This window comes from Tenrec ecaudatus, chromosome 14 (genome assembly GCF_050624435.1).
Source record: "Tenrec ecaudatus isolate mTenEca1 chromosome 14, mTenEca1.hap1, whole genome shotgun sequence".
Lineage (NCBI taxonomy): Eukaryota > Metazoa > Chordata > Mammalia > Afrosoricida > Tenrecidae > Tenrec > Tenrec ecaudatus.
In genome coordinates, this window is record NC_134543.1 from 46,383,491 (window position 1) to 46,404,404 (window position 20,914).

The window sequence follows — 20,914 nt, forward strand, 5'->3', positions numbered from 1 at the left end:
CTATCAAACTCCCAAATTCATTTTATGCAATGAACGTAACCCTCATAACAAACCAGGCAAAGATATCACACAGATTAAAAACTACAGATCCATATCCCTTATGAACAAACACACAAAAACTCTCAACAACAACCTGGCCAATAGAATATATATATATATATATATATATATATATATATATATATATATATATATATATATATATATATATATATATATATATTTGCATAAAGTAGTACTCTATGATCAATGATCAAGTGGCATTCAACATTAGAAAAACAATCAACATAATCCACCACATAAACAAAACAAAAATATAATCATATCAGTCAACATAGAAAAAGTACTTTACAATATCTAACACCCATTCTTTTTGTAAAATCATTTTATTAGGGGCTCATACAACTCTTATCACAATCCCTACATACATCAATTGTGTCCAGCACATTCATACATATATTGCCATCATCATTCTCAAAACACCTGCTTTCTACTTGAGCCCTTGGCTTCAGCTCCTCATTTGTTCCCCTCCCTCCCCGCTCCCCCTTCCCCCCAGAACCCTTGATAATTTATGAATTATTATTATTTTGTCATATCTCACACCATCTGATGTCTCCCTTACCCACTTCTCCGCTGTCCATCCCCCAGGGAGGAGGTTAATATTGATGTATGTATATGTGCACACATATACATACCTTGTAATCTTGTAATGTATCCCATTCTCCCTCACCTTCCCTCCACCCTCCCGATATTGCCACTCTCTCCACTGGTCCCCAGGGGTTCATCTGTCCTGGATTGCCTCTATTTCCAGTTCCCCTCTGTCTAACACCCATTCTTGATTTTTAAAAAATACTCAAGAAAATAGGAATAGAAGGGAAATTTCCCAGCACAATAAAGGCTATATGTGAAAAACCAACAGCCAACATTTCATCATTGGGAAAGAACTGAAAATACACCCCCGCTCCCCTGCCCCATGAACAGGAACCAGTCAAGGATGCCCCTATGACCACACTATTTAACATTGTCCTAAAAGTCTTAACCAGAACCATTATACAACAAAAATATACCAAAGGAATATAATTGGACAAATAAGTAGTGAAATTCTCTTCATTTGCCTGATATGATTTTATATGTAGAAAATCCCAAAGAATCAACAAAATGTTGGAAACAATAAAAACTTTCAGCAATATGGCAGGATACAAGATGAACGCATAAAAATCTACCAAATCCTGTATGCTAATGAAAAAAAAGGTCTGGGGAAAAAAGACATTAAGAAAAAATACCAAAGGACCTGATGCAAAGGGCTTAAGTGGAGAGCAAATGCTTTGAAAATGATTAGGGCAACGAATGTACGGATGTGCTTTATACAATTGATGTATGTATGTGTATGAATTGTGATAAGAGTTGTATGAGCCCCTAATAAAATGTAAAAAAAAAAAAAAAGAAAATGATGATGGAAATGTATGTACAGATATGCTTGAAACAATTGATGTATGAAATGTTATGAGCTATAAGAGCCCCCAGTAAAATGATTTTTTTTTAAAAGAAAGAAAAAATACCAAAGGGGAACCGATCACAATGATCGATGTACAACACACACATACACCCCACCAGGGAGATGAACAATAGAAACTTAGGTGAAGGAAAACAGCAGACAGTGTAAAATATTAAAATAATTTATAAATTATCAAGGGTGGGAGGGTGGGCAAAGGAAGGGATAAAAGAGGAGTTGATACCAAAGGTTCAAGTCGAAGGAGAATGTTTTGGAAAGGATAATAGCAATATATTTACAAATATGCTTGATACAACTGATATATGAATTGTTATAAGAGCTGTAAGAGCCTGCAATAAAATGATTTATTAATTTTTAAATACCATTTACAATAGCCACATAGAAAGATAAAATATTTTAAAAGATAAAATATTTAGGAATAAACCTAACTAGAGAAAAAAAAGAATTGTACAAAGAAAACTACAGAACACACTATCACAAGACACTGAAAGAGAACTGCACAAATGGAAGAACATCTGTGTTTGTGGACAGGAAGGTTTAATGTGAGAATGTCAACACCATCCGAAGCAATCTATGAATACAATGCAATTCTGGCCCAGATCCCAACTTTGTTCTTTAAAGAAATGGAGAAACTAATTCATAACTTTATCTAGAGAGGAAAGAGACCAAGGATATATATACAAAGAACTCCTTAAGAAGAACAGCAAAGTGGCCCCTCTCCCTTCTTGACCTCAAAACATATTACATAGCCGCAATTGTCCCAATAGCCTGGAACTGGCACACCTGGTACTATGAAAAGTCCGTGGACCAATGGAACAGGGTAAATCCTCCCATCTGCAGACAACTGATAGTTGACAAAGGGCCCAAACACATTGAATGGTAAAGAGCCTCTCTAACAAATAATTCTAGAAAAACTGGGATCTCCATCTGCAGAATGAAACAGAACCCATGCATCAATCCACGCACAAAATATATTCAAGATTAATCAAAGACCTAAATGTAAATCTCAGAGCTATAAAGATCATCAATGGAAAACAGGGGGAAGCGCGTGGGTTTGGATTTATGGCAGGCCCAGCCCTACGGGCCTCTCATAGTGTCCCGTGCCAGAGCAAACCGTAGCCCCGAACCATTGCCTTGCCCCCCAGTCCGTAGGCTTCTGGCACTGAAGCGGGTTGCACAGTGTGAAAAAGAAAAACGGGGGAAATTAAGGGGTCTATTGAGGGGCACAGACATACTATCAAGCATAATGAAGGAACCACACATAGTATAGGACAAAATAGATGACTGGGACCTACTAAAAATTAGATACTTGTGGCATCAAAAGACTTCACCAAAAGAGTAAATTAAGAACACACCTTCAGCAATGACTAATCTCTAGACGCTACAAAAAACTACAATACCTTAATAAGAAAAAATATTAATATTCCAGACATATCAACCACAAAAGAACAAATATTGTACACTACCTTAAGGATAAATACCAAGATGAAGACTGGCATGCCAAAGGGAACAGATTTTGTAGCCTCCCAAGGGAGGGGGTGTAGGGTGAGAAAATGAACCAACAGACTAGAAAGTTGACAGGTATGGACTTAAGTGTAAAGGAGGATGGAGATCTATAAGAGAGAGGAGAGAAAGTAGGTGTGTTAAGCTGAGTTTTAGAGAAACTAAATGAGTGATACTCACATACATAAAAGAAATGTTCGTTTCAAGAAAGAATTTCACATCAAAAAGCATCCCAGTCCAGTCCAGCTGAAGTCAATGCTTCTCTGGAGCTTTCTTCATACTCCCTGAGCTGCCAAAGCTTGACCATCACAGGCTGGTCAGGTCTGGAAGCTGGTCAGCCAGCTCCCAAATCAGCAGGCCACATGGACGCAAACCCCAGAGCCAGACACACAACCCAGAAAAGCAGTAATCGAGGAGGCGCGCGCGCACGCGAGAGAGAGAGAGAGAGAGAGAGAGAGAGAGAGAGAGAGAGAGAAAGAGAGAGAGAGAGAGAGCTCTCCCAGTCCCTCTTATAAAAAGGCCACACCCCAAAGGAGGCATCCCCAAGCTAAGACCTGATGAATAGTGGACTCCACTCCTCCCTCCACGCAAATACCATCAAGTTCACATAAAGTCTAACCATCCCTGCAATGAGGGGTGGGTGGGATAGAATACAGGTGTGAGGATTTATGAGTAATTTCAATTGTTGCATGCAGAGTTGATAGTCTGAAATGTAAGTCATGCCCCCCACACCTAATCCATCACATAAATAAATAAATAAATAGACCAATTACATCAAAATCCTGACCAAGATGTGGCAAGCTGAGTCAAAGCTTTCCAGATAATTACCTTAAAATAAAATAAAATTTTAAAACCTGCACCAGCATAGAATTTTTGTGGGTGTCTACAACCCAAAGTCTAGGCAACACCGTATGAGGTTTACTTGAATGTCATCATTGAGAGACATTTAAATATTTCTATTGAATACTACCCATTGACGATAAAAAGCATGGTCACGCAGGCATACTGTCCCAGAGGCCATCTTTCCACTCCATGTCCTCCTGCTCCTTCAAAGAAGGTAGAACCCTGTAGAAAAGGGGCCAGAGATAAAAATTTCTGCATTAAATGACTCATAAATGGACAAGGCTAAAAGCATTTAACATACATTTGTGGTTATTTAAAAACTGGACTTTAGATCTTACTTATCTTAATTCTTATAAAAATTCGAGTTGATTTCCCAAAATAAAGAGGGCAAACTGATTCTTCCATCTAATAAATTGTCTAGAGCCCAAGTTAAGAAAGATCTCAAGGCTACCTCAGTTTTTAAACTCTTATTACTGGGAGCCCTTACAGATATTATAACAATCCATCATTCAGTTACATCAAGCAAAACTGTGCAATTGCTGCCACCATTCTTTTCAAAACTTCTTTTTCTTGAACTCTCTGATATAAGCTCCCCTGCCTCATTTTTTTGGGGGGGTGGGGGGTAGGACAAAGGTGGTTCAGTCCAATGATGGAGCTTACATACCATGAGCAGGGAGTCATGCCTGCATATAGTCACCATTCCTGATTTAGCTACTTAGCAGTTGAACTTGTGGGTATTTCCTAGCTCTAATGGACACCAAGGTTCAGTTGTGCTAATGCAAAAATAGCTGCTTAGACAGATCAGCCACCTCATTAAACGATGGTTGGGGGAAGATGTGCCCCCTTGATTCAAGTACACCCAGCCCGTTGGAAGACTGGATCAGTAGATCTGAATGATTCGCTTAGTGATATATCTCAAAGAAGTTGCAGAGGATATAAAGATTCCAAATTTCCTTGAAGGAAATCAACTCGATGGCACCTAACAACAATATAGTTGGTGAGATGAATAAATATATTATTTATAATATGTTGTATATGAGAGTAAAATGTTTTAAAATATTAACCCACCCCTTGCTTTCCTCAGTTTATCTCCTCTACCCCTCTCTTGCCAGTCTCACTTCAAATGGAGGATTTGTTATGGGTCATTAACAACCTGCAATATGCAGATGACACAACCTTGCTTGCTGAAAGCAAGGAGGACTGAAAGCACTTGCCCATGAAGATCAGGGAGTGCAGCCTTCAGTGTGGATGACAACTCAATGTCAAGAAAAGCAAACTCTGCATACGTGAACCAGTCGACGGTACCCTGACAGACAGAAAAGATGGCCTGTGTAGAGGTTTGCATTCTGCTTGGACCCGCAGTCGATACTTGTGGAAGCAGCAGAAGCTTCCACTCATGGAAGCACGGAAGAAATCAAACGATGTGTTATATTGGGCAAATCGGTGGCACAAACCTCTTTAAAATGTTGAAAGGCAAGGATGTCACTTTGAAGACTAATGTACACCTGACCCAACCCAGGGCATTTTCCATTGCCTCATGTGCGTATGAAAACTGGACAACAAATAAGGAAGACTGGGGAATTGATGCATTTGAATTATGGTGTTGGTGAATTACATTGAAAGCGCCTGCCAGAAGACTAAACAAATTTGTCTTAGAAGAAGTGCCATCAGAATGCTCCTGAGAATCAAGATGGTAAGACTTCGCTTATGTCCTCTGACGTGTTATCAGAAGAGCCCAGTCTGTGGGGAAAGACAGCATGCTTGGTGAAATAGAAGGCCAGCAAATAAGAGGAAGACCGCTAAGAGGACGGATGGATGCACGGACCGCAACAGAACAACAATTGTGAGGATGGTGCAGGACCGGGCAATCCTCTGTTGTCCCTCGGGTCACTGTGAGTCGGAACGAACTCACTGACACCCAACAACTATAACAGGCAACAGGGCTTCAAACCAGTGCAGTTCCATCTCAGACGGACTGAGTCACAAACTACAATGCAGCAAGCTCACTCTCACGTGCTCTGAAAGAAGCCCTGATGCTGTGGGGTTAGTGCTGGATAGCCGACCAAAAGCCTGACAAACCCTATCACCTTGAAACCCTAACCAATAACCGTGGAAGCCTTATTGGGTCACTGTGAGTTGGAATTGGCTAAATGGCAGTGGGTTTGGTGGGTGCACATTCTTACCTGTATATGAGAGTCACCTGGGAATCTAGATACAAAGAACTCACTGGAATGCAGAGTCTGATTCAGCATACCTGGAGTGAAAAGGCAAATTCCCAGCAGGTGGTGAAATCAGAGCGAGCCGTTTCCGAGCCCTGCTTTGCAAGCAGGCAGTGATCAGGCCACATGCGGCCCAAAGACATGCTTCCTGGGCCTATGGAGCGTAGTAGAAAATTCTGAATTCTTTGTCAACATATTAAAATCAGGAGATTTCAAATGAACTTCAGATTCCCAGTGTCCAAGACTGACCCTGTCTTCCCTCAGGGGAATAGCTGAGTAACAAGTGCCCCCTTTAACCTTCACACTAAATGGAGACAAGCTATATGGTAAAAACAAAGCCATTCCCATTGCCCGGCTTCGTGTTTCTGGCATTTAAGACTGCACCTGTATGTCCAGCCCCTTGTGGCAGATCATGCCAAGTACTTTGGAGTCAAAGACTACACGATGGAATGATTGCTTCCGAAGTACAGATCAAACGAAAGAAAAGGGAGTCCCCAGTGGTTATCATTAGCATGCCCCTCTCTGGGAGAGGAGAGGATGAAGTACAAACGGCCTCGCAAGCAGAAAGTCAGAGGAAGAGGACGCCCCATGGGCTCACGGTGCGAAGCGTGGGCCCCGAGGGCCCCGTGAGAACTCAAGGCCATAAGAACTCAAGGCCTAAGGAGTGCACATGGTTGCCATGCCTCGCTGCTAGTCCCAAGAGGAGCTGTGCAAGCTGCCCATCTCAAAAGCAAGTCCTGCCATCGACACTGAAAAATCCAGTCACTGAACATCGATGAAACTCCGTTCCCCAAGGGCCCAAAGGAGGCCCCTGGGTTCAGAACTGACTCCACACAGCAGGTGACTCGTTGGCGTCTTAGCACTACTGGTCCATCCATCAGGCCCTCTTTGGGCTTGTCACTTTCTTTCCTCCACTGCACCATGAGATCCCCACTTCACAAACGGCAAAGCACCCTATACATGAGATCCCCACTTCACAAACGGCAAAGCACCCTATACATGAGATCCCCACTTCACAAACGGCAAAGCACCCTATATATGAAATCCCCACTTCACAAATGGCAAAGCACCCTATATATGAGATCCCCACTTCACACATGTTAAAGCACCCTATATATGAGATCCCCACTTCACAAACGGCAAAGCACCCTATACATGAGATCCCCACTTCACAAATGGTAAAGCACCCTATATATGAGATCCCCACTTCACAAATGTTAAAGCACCCTATATATGAGATCCCCACTTCACAAATGTTAAAGCACCCTATATATGAGATCCCCACTTCACAAATGGTAAAGCACCCTATATATGAGATCCCCACTTCACACATGTTAAAGCACCCTATATATGAGATCCCCACTTCACAAACGGCAAAGCACCCTATACATGAGATCCCCACTTCACAAATGGTAAAGCACCCTATATATGAGATCCCCACTTCACAAATGTTAAAGCACCCTATATATGAGATCCCCACTTCACAAATGGTAAAGCACCCTATATATGAGATCCCCATTTCACACATGTTAAAGCACCCTATATATGAGATCCCCAGTTCACAAACGGCAAAGCACCCTATACATGAGATCCCCACTTCACAAATGGCAAAGCACCCTATACATGAGATCTCCACTTGAAAAACAGTAAAGGATCCTATACATGAGAGTCCCCACTTCACAAACGGCAAAGCACCCTATACGTGAGATCCCCACTTCACAAATGTTAAAGCACCCTATACATGAGATCCCCACTTCACAAACGGCAAAGCACCCTATACATGAGATCCCCACTTCACAAATGGCAAAGCACCCTATACATGAGATCTCCACTTGAAAAACAGTAAAGGATCCTATACATGAGAGTCCCCACTTCACAAACGGCAAAGCACCCTATACGTGAAATCCCCACTTCACAAATGGCAAAGCACCCTATACATGAGATCCCCACTTCACAAACGGCAAAGCACCCTATACGTGAAATCCCCACTTCACAAACGGCAAAGCACCCTATACATGAGATCCCCACTTCACAAACGGCAAAGCACCCTATACATGAGATCCCCACTTCACAAATGGTAAAGCACCCTGTATATGAGATCCCCACTTCACAAATGTTAAAGCACCCTATATATGAGATCCCCACTTCACAAATGGTAAAGCACCCTATATATGAGATCCCCACTTCACACATGTTAAAGCACCCTATATATGAGATCCCCACTTCACAAACGGCAAAGCACCCTATACATGAGATCCCCACTTCACAAATGGTAAAGCACCCTATATATGAGATCCCCACTTCACAAATGGTAAAGCACCCTATATATGAGATCCCCACTTCACAAATGGTAAAGCACCCTATATATGAGATCCCCACTTCACACATGTTAAAGCACCCTATATATGAGATCCCCACTTCACAAACGGCAAAGCACCCTATACATGAGATCCCCACTTCACAAATGGTAAAGCACCCTATATATGAGATCCCCACTTCACAAATGTTAAAGCACCCTATATATGAGATCCCCACTTCACAAATGGTAAAGCACCCTATATATGAGATCCCCATTTCACACATGTTAAAGCACCCTATATATGAGATCCCCACTTCACAAACGGCAAAGCACCCTATACATGAGATCCCCAGTTCACAAACGGCAAAGCACCCTATACATGAGATCCCCACTTCACAAATGGCAAAGCACCCTATACATGAGATCTCCACTTGAAAAACAGTAAAGGATCCTATACATGAGAGTCCCCACTTCACAAACGGCAAAGCACCCTATACGTGAGATCCCCACTTCACAAATGTTAAAGCACCCTATACATGAGATCCCCACTTCACAAACGGCAAAGCACCCTATACATGAGATCCCCACTTCACAAATGGCAAAGCACCCTATACATGAGATCCCCACTTCACAAACGGAAAAGCACCCTATATGTGAGATCCCCACTTCACAAACGGCAAAGCACCCTATACGTGAGAACTCCACTTCAATAAATGGCAAAGCACCCTATGCGTGTGTCTGGACAGGGTGACCTGATTTAAAACAGCTCTTGTTTGGAAGTCCAAAGATGGCTTTCGGTTACGTCAAACAAGTTTGCTCTCACTTTTAGGAAACTCAGAAAAGGGAGCAATGGCGCTCGAGTTCATGTAAAGGGAAAGGTGATGTAGATGTTCAGCGCATACTTGCTCTCCCCCCACCCCCCGAACAGTGTGGACAGCCATATTTCAGCCTGGCCCCTTTGTAAATCCATCTACAATCCATCTCTTCTTCCATCTACAAGCTCCTGGAAACCCACATTAGTGCTGAAAATGTGTAAGCCATTCCTCAAGTTCTATTCTGATTTAGCTTTGCCATGCGGCCCTAAGGCTTAACGCGTGAAGCTATTCCAATTGGGTCTCCCCACCATCAAGCATGCCACTCAGCCCACTGGGGATGTCTTCCTTGCAATGTCTGCTTTTGGAATCCGCACCAGGCACCACCATGCAGCTCCCCATCAAGTACCGGCTGAAAAGTTCCAAGAGAAGCCTGATGCTTCAATTTAAATGATTTTTCCCCAAATATCTACAAAGACAGCAATAGCATAAAGGAGTTCATTCCTTTGCCTCTGTTGTATTGCTTCCATCATTTGTTTTGTTTTTAAATATAAAAACCTAATGAAATCCCATGTTGTGCACACAGGTATTCACATCACTTGACAGAATTAAATGTCTCACCATCCTGTGTATTTTCACAAACAATTTTACAAGTGAGGAACAACTGTCACATGCTCTATGACAGGGGTCCTCAAACTTTTTAAACAGGGGGCCAGTTCACTGTCCCTCAGACCTGTTCGAGGGCCAGACTATTGTTTTAAAAAAAACTATGAACAAATTCCTATGCACACTGCACATATCTTTTTTTGAAGTAAAAAACAAAATGGAGCAAAAACACGTGGCGGGCCAGATAACTGTCCTCAGTGGGCCATATGTGGCTCACGGGCTGTAGTTGGAGGACCCCTGCTCTATGAGCTAGAACTGGTCCCTACAGCTTAGGATGGAGGAATTGCTAGACACTGAGGCTGAGTCACAAGCAAGAATTCTGATCTAGCAGAAGTTCTAATACACTCTCTGCTTTGAGTTCCAGAATTTCCCAGGCATTTCAAGTATCTGAAAGGTGTTCAACCCAGTAGAACCCCCTCATAAGTCATTGACTAAAGTTGAGGGATGGTGGATCATCTTCAAACATCATTTCCAAACACAGATGTTGAGCCGTGTGGTCCAGCTCCCACAGGGGCTAAGATGGTAGCAACTCTTCAGGGATAGACTCCCCAAGTTTAAGGTCAATAACGAAGCTCCTTGCCAGGCTAGCCATCACAGTATGGACTCAAGCTTTTCCCTTTTCTACACTCAGCAGCGTCCACCCTCCTAGCAACTCATGCCCTGCTGGGTGGGAGAGATGGAGATGGAGATGGCTCCTGGGTCGATTCTCACAGGTGTGAGAAAACAGAAATACACTAAGAAGACACATGGATGGGAAGGCTACTGTACCAGGAAAACCATCCACAAACATTGGGTTGAAAATAAGGTGCTTCAGCCATGTCCTCAGTTCCAGCCACCACCATGGCCACCAAACAAATGTCCTTTGAGGTATGGGTGCCCCCTCGCCACACTGAGTACATTTTCGAAAGGCTGCAGCCCAAGGTATTATCTGCCAAGGTCAGTTCTTTCCCTCCACATCAGTAGCCGTGGTCAAGGGAGTAAGCTGTCCTACCAGAAAGCTGGGTGACGGCTGGTCCTAGCATTTCAGCCCTTGTTCCCCCAGGTCAGGGCATTTCACTCCTTACTCAGCTAATGAAAAACAGGCGAACGATTCTTTTAAAGAAGAAAATAATTACTTCATTTCCCCCCCCAAGAGGCAGCCAGCCACTTCCTCTCCCTAAAGAAATGGGGCAGGGAGTGTGAACACAGAAATGGGATCTCTGTCAGGAAGCGTCTCAGGCCAGGCATCTGCCACACGCCTTCCTTGCAGGATTATGTTGGCGTGGCGCTTGCTCCTCGCTGAACTCACTGATTGTCAAGAGCACACTCACTGCTGAGGATTGAATCACTGGGTGACGATATTCAGACCGCTGAACAGTCCTTCAAAGGGTTTGATAAATGGGGAGGAGGAGCAACTTCACATCAGAAAAGGATGTTCAGCAATAATTACATAAAATCCATGGGGAGAATAAAGCTGGTACTGTGTTCCTGGTGAGACAATTTTGACCTAGTTTCTATCCAGCCCGTGGTGACTGGAGTCTTATTCTACAAACTACAATGACCTTAGACTCATCCTTCATAGACCACACCAGACAGACGTGATGTAACCGAATAAACTGGGCATTACCTCAAACGTACCTGTAGCCCTTGAACTTAAGAGTGAAACTCTCTGGTATGAGAAAGAAACAGAGGACTGCCACCCCATGGCTGCAAAATTGGAGGTGCTGGACCTTCGTCAGGATCCCTTGCTTTGTGCATGCCCAATAGAAGGTGGTCCAGACCCACCTTATGGTTATTATTTGAATGCCCTCCTTGCTTGACGATTGATATGCATTCATCTGATGGGCAAGGATCTTCCCTGTAAATGAATGTTACTGGAATTTTCCCCTCGATCAACCTCCCCTCCCCCCATGGCCAATGTAAACCGTGCTCAACCATTTAAGACTTTAATCTGTACAAATCAGCAACTCCTGGACTGCAGTTCAGAGCTGGTACTTTACATGAATACCTTTCTTTTCTCAACAGTATGTTCAATTCTGTACCACTGGATAAATTAATTCACCATCAATAGAATTACCTCCTGCCCAAGGGGGATGATTGATAATGTCCCCCGTCATGAAATGATGAGACCTCTAAAGTGAACCAGAGATGAACATAAACCATAGACAAGTGGATGGATTTTCAGTCATAATTAATTCTAGTCCAAATACAAGAACAATTTATTCTTCTTTTTTTAAATCACTTCATTGGGGCTCTTACAGTTCTTATAACAATCCATACATCAGTTGTATCAAGCATATTTGTACATATTACCATCATCATTTTCTAAACATTTTACTTTCTATTTGAGCCCTTGGTTTTAGCTCCTTTTTCCCCCTCCCTCCCCCATCCCACCCTTGTGACCCCTTGATAACTTTTAAATTATTATTGTTTTCATATCTTACACCAACCTCTGTCTCCCTTCACCCATGTTTATCTTGTTCATCCCCCGGGGGAGGGGGGATTATGTATCGATCATTGTGATCAGTTCCCCCTTTCTCCCCTCCTGGTATCCCTGTTCACAATTCTGCTCCTGAGAGGCATCTCTGATCCGGTCCCCGGGTTTTCTCCTAACCTGGGCTACGGCTGATGGATAGCATTCCAGCTCAAAGGAGCTGGAGGGTTTGGCACTGTCATTCTTGCCTGCTCTTCATGGAGCTTCAACATAACCCACGGCTTGGGTCATCTTATTTGAAACAGAATGTTTCTTCCCATTGACAATTTTTCTTTTTTTGTTTGTTTATTTGAAACTAGCCCATGTGACAAAAGAATTTAAGTCCGTTTGAATTTTACTTGTCCTATTTTTATAACCACTCAGACCAGTGGTGCCCCAATAAAATGATTTTTTTAAGTATCTGATGGGTAAGGAATATTGCGTTTTTACGGCTGTGAACCTCCTCTTTAAAAAATCCCCCCCCCCTCACTACCATGATCCGAATTCTACCTTGCAAATCTGGATAGAGCAGAGGTTGTACACTGGTGCAGATAGGAGCTGGAGGCACAGGGAATCCAGGGTGGATGATCCCTTCAGGACCAGGGGTGTGAGGGGCAATACTGGGAGGGTAGAGGGAGAAGGGGTTGGAAAGGGGGAGCCAATTACAAGGATCTACATGTGACCTCCTCCTTGGGGGACTGACAACAGAAAAGTGGGTGAAGGGAGACACCAGATAGGGCAAGATATGACAAAATAATAATTTATAAATTATGAAGGGCTCATGAGGGAAGGGGGAGTGGGGAGGGAGGGGAAAAAAAGAGGACCTGATGCAAAGGGCTTAAGTGGAGAGCAAATGCTTTGAAAATTATTAGGGCAAAGCATGTACAGATGTGCTTTATACAATTGATGTATGTATGGATTGTGATAAGGGTTGTATGAGTCCCTAATAAAATATTTTTTAATTGTTTTTATTTTGTTGTCATTGGCCTTCTTAGTTATGGACTGTGACACATATCTCACACACAGCTGCGCAGCTGACTGCATCAAAGCGGAGACAGTGCCCTGGAAAGCCCCCACGTGGAGGGGTCTTTCTTCTCTTTTTCTTTCCCACCCATCCTCCCACTTCCCTCCCTGCTCTTCCTCTCCTTGCTCACCCCACCCCTGCTCCTGGCCTCATTAAGTCTTCAAAGTGTAAAATCTGTCTTGTGTGGTTTTTTCTTTTATAATAATGCCATTATGGGAGATTTATCTTTACGAGATTGGCTAACTTTGCTGAGGACAGTGCCCTCCAATTTTGCCCGTGTCGTGACATGTTTGACAGACTCAACACTGCTTTTTAGAGATTTACCACATTCCTCTGTGTGTACTTCCAGAGTTTACTTCTCCATTCCTCCATAGACAGAGTTTTTGTTTGTTTCCATCTTTTTTGCTATTATAGAAATTGCTGCATGAACATAGGGGCGCATACATTGATTCGGGTTTTGTTCTTTATTTCTTTGGGGTATATATCAGGTGGGCAGATTGCAGGCGCATAAAGTATTTCTGCTCCCTTTTGTTTCACAAAGCGCCGTACTGTTGTCCATAGTGGCTGTACAATCCCGCAATCCCACCAACAATGTCTGAGTGTCCCAATCTCTTCACATCCTCACTTGCATTTATTTATTTTTTTGTTTTGCTAAGATTGTTCGTGTAAGAGGGTATCTCATCGTTATTTAAATGTGTATTATCTTATAGCTAATGAACTGGTGTATTTCCTCATATGATTGCTGACAACCTGGATGCCATCTTTAGGAAATTGTCTATTTATGTCTTGTGTACATTTTTTGATTGGGTTATGTGTGCTTTTCCTATGAAGGCCTTGTAGTCTTCTATAGCTTTTTCAAATTAGCCCTTTATTTGATATATCATCGCTCAGTGTTTTTCCCACTCTGTGGGCTCTCTGTTTCACCCTTCTGAGGAAGTCTTTTCCGTTACATCAGAGATCCTGTGCGATTAGAAGATATCAGTCCTCTCTTTTGTCTTCTGTAGTGTATTTTCAATGTGTTTGGTAATGTATTTTTACCTTCTATTAGAGCCCTGAAGTCTGTCCCTAGTTTTGCATTGATGATCCTGAAGACCCTAGGGGTTATATGTAGGAGTTTAATCAGTCTGGAGTTCATCTTGATGTGTCCTGTTTCATTCTTGTGCAGGTGGGACATTGGCAGTTCTCAGTTTCCACATTTATCAGAGAAAAATCAAAGGCGTGTACCCCTTTCAAAAACAGCACCCTTTCTTCTGTAACTCTCATTTTCTTTCCTCCCTCTTTAAGACTGTGCACTCTTTGGGAACACCTCCTAGATAAAGCCTCTGATCCGAAATCTGCCTCTAGACCACTTTGCCGGAAAAGAACTCGCCCTCCCCTCCTCACCTCAGTGGCTTTTCAAAAGGATCCACACATTCCCTGTACAGGCAGTTGCCGCTTACAGAGGCACTCACATCCCACGTGGACGGAAGTCGGAACAGGTGCGCATGGTTTTTATTGAGCTAGATTTTCGTGCAAGAAAATCCTCTAAGCCTTTCCAATGATTTAAAAGCTCCAGGTATAGCAAGTGAAAGTGATGATGATGAAAAACGTGTTTCAAATGGGGGATTGGTTCAATTGCTTCAAGCGCAGGGCAAATTTACGTGATATTAAAGGGCAAATACACTCATCACCGCAGGACTAACTGTCCTCGCTGTCCATAGTCCCAGAGCACTTTTCCGTGATGTGAAATGGAAATGACATTGAAAACAAACGAAATACCAAACATTCTGTTCCGGTGACGGGTGCTTCCTGCAGGAGTTGCTTTAAAACTTAGATCTACCTTCAGCTCAATTTATGTGATCTTCCCCAAAATTGAGAAATAAAAGGGAGCTATGTATCCCTTAGTAACAAATCCACAGAAATCCAGTTATTTTGGAATAGTTAGCAAAAGAAGAATTCCACTTCAAGGAAGCACATACCATGGGAGAGAAATCAGTGGGTTTCTGCTCAATCTAAAAAGTCAAGACTCCACCCACAGCCAGTCCTGAGCTTTGGGGCTCGGCTCACGGGGAGTCCCTCTTGGACCTGGGGGTACAGTGAATGGTATGACCCTTTGCTGGGCATGTCTACACAACAGGATATACTGGGCCCCTCTAGGGTTTCCCATATGGGCTCCAATAAATTTCTTCCCTTTTGCTTAAAAAAAAAAAATAGTCAAGACTGATATAAGATTAATGATGGAGAGGACCAGGAGTCACGCAGCTTTAAATCCTTTGAGGATCAAGCTAGAGATGCAGAGATAAGCAAGTAGTGACATCAGCACTGTACTGCTGGTCCTATTGCCTTTGGAACACATGCTGGTAATCTGCGAACCTATCCAGCAGTCCACCACCACCATTGAGCCAGGCGCCGCTTCTCAGATGACTCTAGTTATATGCTCGTCTCTGTACACGACAGAGCTTCCTTGCTTTGTAAGGTAGGAGGCTGTGGGCAGCACAACAGTCAAATGGCTACTGATCAAAAGGTTGGCAGTTTGAATCTACCAAGAAGAACTGCTTGCGGACTGACTTCCCAAAGGTCAAAGCCACTGAAAACCCTACGGAGGGGGTGTTCTACACTGACATGCAGGAGGTCTCCTCCATGAGGGAGAGCTGAGTCCACAGTGGTGAGGAAGAGAGACGTTACACTGCCCTCCTTCCATCCTGCCTTTCTTCGGACTGTCTACCAGAGACTGGTTTTGCTTTGCTCCTCCGACCCACTCTGGATCCTGCTCTCTGCCCTGATGCTGAGCTGCGTGGGCTGTGTCCTCAGCCTCATGCACTGCGCATCCTCTGTCCACGCGACCACTGACGGACCCTCGGCAGGAGAGCAGAGGGAGGAGGAGGAGGGTCGGTGTCTCCGCTCGGTCCTTTCCCTCAAGATTGTTCCTGACTAGAGATCACTACTCCATGTGAGATGCAAGGCAGCTGACTTCTCACACCGCTCTCCTGAGTTCTGGTGTGAGCTCCCTCCCATCGTCCATTCAGGCTTCGGAGATAAGGAAGTGCCTGCCCCTAGCTCCATCACTATTCTCCTGACACCCACTTTGGCAAGGCTCCCCTTTATAAAGAAGCCCACCTGACTCCGTGTCATTCATTTTCTGTTTCAACCCTGGCTGACAAACACGTTCACCTCTCTGTGCGCCCATCTGTAAACTGGGGGTCAGAGTAGCAACCTCGCTCCTGGAGGAGCTGGGGGCGAAATGATCATCAATGCAGGTGAAAGGCTTACAATAGCGTCTGGCATGCAATAAGTGAAATCAGTTTATGTTTATTTTATCTTCATCATCATCATATCATTAGCGCTGGTGGGAAAAAAAGTGTCTAAGACTTGGCCACTGACCTCTGGCAGGTCATCATTTCATCTCTGGCAGGCTGAGTTGTTGCTTGCGGAGAGCTGCTTTGAAAATAACGTCTCTGAGAAGAGATTGCTGCAAAAGGCTTCTGAGGGGATCCAGGAATGATTAACCACGCTGGGCAGCCAAGATAGATGGCCACGACGAGCAGCCACAGAGGATTTTTTCGTCTAGTTGCTTGCTCTGTTTTTTCTCAGAGCTCTTTTGATGTATCTTATCCTAGATGCATAGACATTTTAGGGCTAAAGGGGACTTTAATTCATGTGCTTTATTTAGAAAAGAAAGCATATTTAACCAAAATAAACTTTTAGGCCATTTAGATGTGGACCCTGCAAATGGAAACTAAGTGAAGGGAAAATGTGGAGCCCTTTCAGTCTTGCTCAGGAGACTTTCATCCAACCATTCCAAGAGATTTATTTCTAGTTAAAGTTTCCTACGTCCCAGAAAGAATATCATTGTGTTCTCTCCCTAGAGAAGGGAAATGGATCTTAATTTTTTTTTAAAGAAAAAGAAGAAAGAAAACGGAAGTCCCTCATCCACACTACAGACTGATTTATAACACCCATTAGGGTCAGGGGAATATAAATTGCTCTGTTTCTAAAGCTTTAAACCAGGTCTTAGACAGAACTCAGAGAGTGTCAGTCAATGGGGGCAGGGGTGCCACCAAAGAAAAGAACACGTTTAGGAGATTATATGTGTCCAGCTCAGTTTGGGAGGGCCCCGTCCCTTGGGAACGAAGGTCTAAGTCTCTCCTTTTGAAAATTAGGGACTTGGAAAGAGAGAAACTAGGGTCTCAACCCTTAAATATTGTATTTCATCTTTCTGAATCTCCATTTCCTGTGAAATGAGAAGGTTCAACCAGATGGCCCCCGTGGGTACATCTCGATCTTTATTTCAAGAATTCAGTGAATTTTAAATTGGACATTACAGATATCAAAGGGCCCCCTGTCAGCCTTGGATTCTGTTACAAAGAAACAGATGAAGGGTGTACTTCACTTATTAAAGGATCAAAGTTACTTTGTTGTTTTTTTTTCTTTCTTTTTTCTTTTCTTTCTTTCTCTTTTTTTTTTTAACATCTTGGAGTGGGTTTCTCACCCTTGAGTACAAAAACTCATCTTTTAATTTATCCAATTGTTCACCGTGGAGAATAAACCTTTTCTAGTTCCAGGAAAGTAACTGACTTATGAGTAGTAGCATACTAATGTTCCCATCACTAGTACATCATTAGGAAACTCCTTGGAAGGCTGAATTGAAATCTGAAGGGTGGGAAATGCACTTCAACCAATGTGAGAGGACAAGCATCACATGTTGCTAACAGAGCATCAGCAGCTGGACACTCCCGCTGCTGTGGCAATTAAATGACAAACAGTCCCATGGTTGGAGAGATGCGCACACCCAGGGATTCTCCTAGGGATTCTCCAAGATCACTAGCAGGAGTATAAATTAAAACATTTTAGAGTATAAAGTATTTAATATAGAGTATAAAATGTATAAAACAAACATTTTACAGACAAGATGTAGTGAAGTTAAAGGTATGCACACTCTCAGTTTAGCAATTGCACGTCTAAGTATTTAACCCAGTGAAAGACCAGCATGGTGGCTCAAGGAGAAAGCTATAACAATGTCAATCCTATGAAAAACGGGGTCCAATAAAAGTGATCCAAGAATAAATATATTGGGTATAGTCCTCCAACAGGATTCTACGGAAAGGTTCAAATGTGTGTACTGGGGCCACAGACACACACCAACAAAAATGCATCTTAAAAAACAAAAATAACACTTGTTAAGTCTAATTACATAAAGTTATACTATTTTAAATTAAGCTAGGGCTACAGAATAGACAAAGACCACTATATTGTAGTTAAGAATACATACACATGTAGTAAAGGCATAAATCCATGGATTGGGACATGCATGGGAGAGAGAGGGCGAGGTTGTGGTTTGGTCGATTTTAAATTAGAGGATACAGTCAAACTACCCCTGAGGATTTCCTAGGCTTCAAAGGCAGGTGATCGGAACCCTTCAGTTACTCTGCGGGGAAAGATGAGGCAGTCTTCCTCCAGCGTGAGTCACAGCCCCAGAAGCCCGAGGGAGCAGTCCCATCCGTCCTTCCTGGCCGTGATAAGCCAGAGTGGACCCAGCAGCAGTGGGTTTTACAGAAGCAGAGCGCCAAAACTGTCCTGTCACAGAGCAGGATTCTAACCATCCTTCTGGGTTAGCAGCCAAGGGCTTAATGACTGGCCTCCAAGGGTCCTTCCACTGGGGATGTTCTTGTTGTTGTTTAGTATCACCAAGTCAGCTCCAGCTGATAGCAAACACATACACAACAAAATAAAGCACTGCCTGCTCCTGTACCAGTCTCACAATTGTTAGGTTTGTACAGTGCCAATCCATTCCATCAAGAGGCTTCCTCTTTTTCAGTGACTCTCTTTTTAACCAAGCGGGACGTTCCCCCTAATAACATGCCCCAAGGAAGTGAGATGAAGTCTTGCTATGCTCACTTCTGAGGAGCGTTCTGCTTGTACTTCTTCCAAGAAAAATGTGTTTGCTCATTTGGCAGTCCATGGTATATTCAAATATTCTTCACTAACACCATAATTCAAACGCATTCGTTCTTCTCCAGTCTCCCTTACTCATTATCCAACTTTCACGGGCATATGAAGTGATCGAATATGACCTGGTTTGGGTCAGGAGCACCTTGGTCCTCAAAGCGACATCTTTGTTCGTCAACACTTAGAGGTCTTTCGCAACAGATTTGACCAAGGCGATACCTCATTTGATTTGCCTGCTGCTTCTAGAGCATTGGTTGTGTACCCAAAGAAAATGAAAACCCTGACACCTTGCGCTTCTTTCACCTTTTATCATGATGTCATTCATTGGTCCCACTGTCTAGGGATAGGACAGATAAAATACAAGATGAACCTGGAACATCTTTAAGTGCCAGAAAACTTAAAGGTGCTCCTAAGAGGATGAGGACATGGCCAAAGGATGCTGCAGACCTCTTGTAGGAAGTCCCAGTGAGGCAACATGAGCAATGAAACAGAGAGGGCAAGAAAGGATAACTTACCCATTGCCACCGAGTCACTGTTCACTCCTGGCGGCCCATGTGTGTCAGAGTCGAACTGCACTCCAACAGGGTTTTCCATGGCTGTTTTTCCCAAAGTAGACCTGCTCTTTCAGGGCACCTTTGAGTAGACTTAAAATTGTAGCCTTTTAGTTCACAGTCAAGTGTCTTAACCATTTGCTTCACACAGGGACTCTTATAAGAAATAACATATAAAAATAACAGACAAACCAAAATGAAAGACATCCTACAAAACAATTGTATGAAAGACAAAGAATGATGCGGGACTTCAAAGAACAAAAAATCATATCATTGACTGCACACCTCCATGATAGGATCGCTGAAGACAAATGGGTGCATAAGCAAATGTGGTGAAGAAAGCTGATGGTGCCGCCTATCAAAAGAGATAGTGTCTGGGGTCTTAAAGGCTTGAAGGTGAACAAGCGGCCATCTAGCTCAGAAGCAAAGAAGCCCACATGGAAGAAGCACACCAGCCAGTGCGATCACAAGGTGCCAAGGGACCAGGTATAAGGCATCATGCAAAAAAAAAAAAAGATATATGTGTATATATATATATATATATATATATATATATATATATATATATATATATATATACCACATAAAATGAAGGGGGAAGTGCAGAGTGGAGACCCAAGGCCCAAGTGTCAGCCAATGGAGATCCCCTCATAGAGGGGTTTAGGAGAGGAGATGGGTTAATTAGGGTGCGAGGTAGTACTGATGAAGAACACAGCTTTCCCCCAGATCCTGGATGCTTCCTCCCCCCAACTACCATGATCCGAATCCTACTTTGCAGGGCTGGATAGGGCAGAGGCTGTACACTGGTGCATATGGGGGCTGGAGACACAGGGAATCCAGGGTGGATGATACCTTCAGGACCAAGAGTGTGAGGGGCGATGCTGGGAGAGTGGAGGGTGAGTGGGTTGGAAAGGGGGAACTGATTACAAGGATCCACATGTGACCTCTTCCCTGGGAGAGGGACAGCAGAGAAGGGGGGGAGGGGAGACTCCGGATAGGGCAAGATATGACAAAATAACGATGTATAAATTACCAAGGGCACATGAGGGAGGGGGGAATGGGGAGGGAGGGGGGGAAAAAAAAGAGGACCTGATGCAAAGGGCTTAA

The 20,914-nt window shown here is 43.3% G+C and overlaps 1 non-coding gene across 1 annotated transcript; it reads left to right on the forward strand.

Moving 5' to 3' along the window:
• The first annotated feature begins 2,559 nt into the window (after positions 1-2,559).
• On the forward strand, positions 2,560-2,695 carry LOC142427116 (small nucleolar RNA SNORA42/SNORA80 family). Its single transcript, XR_012779939.1, has one exon. It is a non-coding gene; the product is annotated as a small nucleolar RNA SNORA42/SNORA80 family (small nucleolar RNA).
• The last annotated feature ends 18,219 nt before the right edge of the window (positions 2,696-20,914 follow it).